Source organism: Trachemys scripta, chromosome 4 (assembly GCF_013100865.1).
Source record: "Trachemys scripta elegans isolate TJP31775 chromosome 4, CAS_Tse_1.0, whole genome shotgun sequence".
Classification (NCBI taxonomy): Eukaryota; Metazoa; Chordata; order Testudines; family Emydidae; genus Trachemys; species Trachemys scripta.
Window position 1 is genome coordinate 123,303,987 of NC_048301.1, and position 5,168 is coordinate 123,309,154.

A 5,168-nucleotide genomic window follows, 5' to 3' on the forward strand; every position below is an offset into this window, starting at 1 on the left:
GTCAGGACGGCTGGGACAGGGCTTAATAAAGGGACTGTCCCGGCCAAAACGGGACATATGGTCACCCTAAGCATAGCCCCAGTCCTGCAAGCTCTTTCTTAAGGGCAGAGCCCAGTGGTGCTCCATGGAGACACGGGTCCACCGGCATAGAAAACCTTGCAGGATTGAGGCCAGTCATGTAGTCCTCCTTCAGGCATCCACTCGATTGAGAGCAGGGCTTTGCAAAGCCCTGGGTCTGATCCTCTGATGTGCCAAGTTCCCATCGCTACCATTGCAGTTACAAGTCAGTATTGCTTCCCCAGGCTGTAAACAGGAATGACCATACTCCCTCACCTTCTTAGCATGCTTGGAGATGGATGGTGCTAAGTATTATTATTATTATTTATTATTATTATTATTGTATTGGAGCGGGGCTTGAGCAGCAAGGTTTGGATATGGATCTGAACCTGGCGGCTCCCATCCGAAGTGAGATGGAGTTTGCTTTCAAACCCATCTCTGTAGAACTTGAAACAGAAGAACAGTATCCTTTGTAACATGAAGGTTGTAAGCTCTTTGGGGCAGGGACTGTGTCTTTGTACAGAACCTGGCACAACAGGGTGAGGCCCCTAGGTGCTGGGGTAATATGCTGTGGTTCTGTGTTTAAAAAGATCAGAGGCAAGGGAGGGCTCGGCAACCAAACCCCGTAGGTGTGCTGTGTGTGCCCACAGGTTGGCTCCGCCTCCCGCTTCCTGCAAACTCTACTTAACTACTTTTGCAAGGAGCGCTGAGCTCTCTGCATCCCGGCCAGGCTGGCTTTATTAAATGAAGTTCCTGCAGGGCAAAGATGGGAATTTACCTGGATCATCTGTTGGCTCTTCTGTAGGGAGGGAGGTGAGTCTGGTGTTCTTTGTTTCAAGAGACACTGGTTCTCTGAGGCGTCCCAAGACTACACTTTTTGTTTGCGTTTGGCCAAATCAGTGGTTTGATCCTATCCTAATGCTTTTTTAACTCTGTGCCTTCACTCTTTCCACTTCAAAAGTTATTTTTCCTCCCTTGGTATCCTGTTGTTAATTGATTTATCTCGTTAGACTGACCTCACACTTGGTAAAACAACCCCCATCCTTTCATGTATTTATACCTGCTCCTGTATTTTTCACTTAATGCATCCGATGAAGTGGGTTCTAGCCCACGAAAGCTTATGCCCAAATAAATTTGTTAGTCTCTAAGGTGCCACAAGGACTCCTTGTTGTTCTTTCTCTTGTGGTTCGCTCACCCAGCTCCACTTGTGTGGCCAAAACCAAGTTGTATGCAATGTTGTTGTAGTCATGTTGGTCTCAGGATATTACAGAGATAAGGTGGGTGAGGTAATATTTTTTTATTGGACCTACTTGGTAAGAAAGACAAGCTCTGTGTAAGCTAGAAAGCTTGTCTCTCTCCCCAACAGAAGTTGGTCCAATAAAAGCTATTACCTCCCCACACCTTGTCTCTCCAAAACCAAGTTGGCATTTACCTTCAGACTGGTAAATGCTCGTCCTGAGAGAGGAAAAAAAGGGATGTTCGAGCAAGGTGCAATTTATACCACAAGGGCTCCTGGCAGCAGCAGCATCACCTGTAAGTGGGTCACAGTTGGTAGCTCCCAATCTGTGCTTTACATCTGGCATTGCTGCTGTGTACATTGGGATTAATCTTCTTATTAAAGTCTAGTGGAGGCTGGATGTGCGAGAGAGAGACACACCTGTCTCTCCTCTCCTGATACAAGAGAGGCTGAGCCTTTCTGCCTTGGCCTGAAATTCTAGGGCAGTCTGAGATCCTACCTCCTGCTCCCCCCATTACAGCTACTCTTCATTAATGCTAGAAATTCCACTACAGTACGAAGTGGGAAGGGGGGGGTTTGCATCTGAGGTCTTTTTGTATTTTTAAACCCCAGTCCGTAAACCATCTAGGCATCTGGGACTGCAGCCCATGTAACCCACTGGTCCGTGTACATTATGTCTTCAGCGTGCCTGATCCACAGAGAATAAGGGTGTGTTTATAGCTCTCAGCATGGCTGACTGGCTTAGAGTATCAAGGCTCATATTGTCAGGTAGGTCCCTGCTTCAGTCTCTAGTTTGCTGTCTAGGATGGTGGCTGTCACATGCATGATGCTTGGCCTTGTTGAGATGTCCTGTCTAGTCTACATCTAAGAAGGGTGGATTTCTGCCCCCCCAATCCTTTCCCAATAGACATTAGTGTATCTCCTGGATTCAGAATATCCAGGCCAATCCCAAATGGGCCTTCAAATTTCCCATATTAGCTTAGGGGACAGGACTCCTGGGTTCTGTTCCCACCTCTGCCACTAACTTGCTATTTGATTGTGGGCAAGTTTAAACCTTCAGTGGATGCTTCTGTTTCTCCTGCTGTGAAAGGATAACCCCTCAGAGGAGTGTTGGGAGTCTTAATGGTTCACAAAGCCCAGCTGTTTTGGAGGTGCAAAGTGCTTGTGTTAGGCACTCTCACAGAGCAGTAACTACGACTTGGATGAGGTTTGATCTTGTTTCTGTAACACTTTGCATTTTGAAGACTCCTAACGCAATTTACAGTTGTTGCAGTTGTCCCCATGCGGTCACACCCTTACAAATGTTTGGGAGCCCCATTTAGTCACTGTGGCCATAGGGGTGCACCTAAGGGGCTCAGCTTGTAAAATTGATGCTTTGCACTCCACCCCAGAGGTGGGTGCATGAATCAACAACTGATCTACTTGCAGCTCCTGGCACAAATCTTTCTATCTATTCCCCGTGCCACCTAGGGGCTGGGCTGTCTGTCTGTCTCTCCCACATAATCTTCTAAGGAAGATAAAACACAGTAAGAGGCACCCTGAAGTCATTAACCCTTGGGAAGCTGAGGGCAAGCGAATGAGTCACAAAGAATTGAGTGGGAGAGGAGAGACATTAGGCATGAATCCATGGGTGTTGGTTATCTGTAATGAGTTAATGACTGCTCATGAACTTCTCAACTCTGTGGAGGAAAGAGGCTCCTCTGTCAATTATCATAATTGCAACAGCAGGGAAAGGTTGGGAATGATGCTCTGTGAAGCCTCATCAACATGCTCCAAGAAGAGATTGTTCCAAGTCTGGGCTGAGCTATTTGGCTGGTGGAGAAATCCCAAACTCTCCCAGACTCTGAGGAAGTGGGGTTTAGCCCACGAAAGCTTATGCCCAAATACATTTGTTAGTCTCTAAGGTGCCACAAGGATTCTTTTGTTGTTTTTCCTATCTACTCTGTAAGACTTGCTCAGTTACTGCAGTGATGAAGGTGACCCTGGGTAGACGGATCATATACGTTTGCCCGGCCTAGGGAGTAAAAAACCCCACATTCTCGTGGTGGTTCAGTCGCTGGGGTAAAGAGCACAATTCTGTCTTGTCCAAGGCTGCAGCAGGAATCCAAATCTGGCTATACTTAATGCAGTGCTCTGTGGGGTTAACAGATCTCCCCAGGCCACTGAGGTGAAGTGCATTCAGAAGTAAAGGGGCCTTCGTTTGCTTTAGTGAGGATTATGCTACTATAAACTAAGGGTTTACCTACATAGTTCGTAGCAATCACAGGTGTGAATCTACCCCAAGGTAAAGCCTGTCCCAGGTTACTTGTTCCTGGGAACCTCTGGATGTCCATTAATAGTTTGTTAGAACACTTTGATCTTGTCCTCCTACCACTCAAAGTGCTCTAACAAACTGTTAATGTGCGTGTCAGCAGAGCGCACATAACAGACCTTGGCAGGCTAGCAGAGGGTAGAGTCACACCCCAGTTTGCTGCAGATTAATTGTTCATGTAGACAAGACCTTAGGCCACTTTACTTCTGAATGAGAATGTCCATGAGGGGGCAGGAATATTAATGTGCTTTAACTTCCCACTTTAAGTAAATTTGCCCTAACTTGCCTGAATGTCCATTGTGCCATTCCTCCAGCATTCTTTTAGCAAAACAATTGGCTGGGGAGATCTGTGTGACACCGGACAGGTCATTTAGGCTATGTCTACATGGCCCCACAGTTCAGACTATGGGGATGTGAACTGCAGCTAGTGCGCTGTGCTTTAACTGCCCCATATGGATGCTGCGAGCGCAAAATAAAAGGTACCTAGTTAGTGTTAAATTAGTCCTAGCAAACTAAGGTATCCTATATATAGTTCACTCCCACAGCGTCCACACAAGGGAGTTACTGTAGTTCACTCCTCCATAGTCTGAACTGTGGGGCTTTATAGACAAACCCTTAATCTTCCTGGATTTCAGGGCTTGTACATCTGGGGAAAAAGAACAGGAGTACTTGTGGCACCTTAGACTAACAAATTTATTAGAGCATAAGCTTTCGTGGACTACAGCACACTTCTTCGGATGCATATAGAGTGGAACATATATTGAGGAGATATATATACACACACATACAGAGACATGAACAGGTGGGAGTTGTCTTACCAACTCTGAGAGGCCAATTAAGTAAGAGGAAAAAAAAACGTTTGAAGTGATAATCAAGATAGCCCAGTACAGACAGTTTGATAAGAAGTGTGAGAATACTTACAAGGGGAGATAGATTCAATGTTTGTAATGGCTCAGCCATTCCCAGTCCTTATGCAATCCTGAGTTGATTGTATTTAGTTTGCATATCAATTCCAGCTCAGCAGTCTCTCCTTGGAGTCTGTTTTTGAAGTTTTTCTGTTGTAAGATAGCCACCCGCAGGTCTGTCATTGAATGGTCAGACAGGTTAAAGTGTTCTCCCACTGGTTTTTGAGTATTATGATTCCTGATGTCAGATTTGTGTCCATTAATTCTTTTGCGTAGAGACTGTCCGGTTTGGCCAATGTACATGGCAGAGGGGCATTGCTGGCACATGATGGCATATATCACATTGGTAGATATGCAGGTGAACGAGCCCCTGATGGTATGGCTGATGTGATTAGGTCCCCCCCCCCCCTTTTTTTTTTTTTTTTTTCCCCCCCTCCTACTTAATTGGCCTCTCAGAGTTGGTAAGACAACTCCCACCTGTTCATGCTCTCTGTATGTGTGTGTATATATATATCCTCAATATATGTTCCACTCTATATGCATCCGAAGAAGTGTGCTGTAGCCCACGAAAGCTTATGCTCTAATAAATTTGTTAGTCTCTAAGGTGCCACAAGTACTCCTGTTCTTTTTGCGGATACAGACTAACATGGCTGCTACT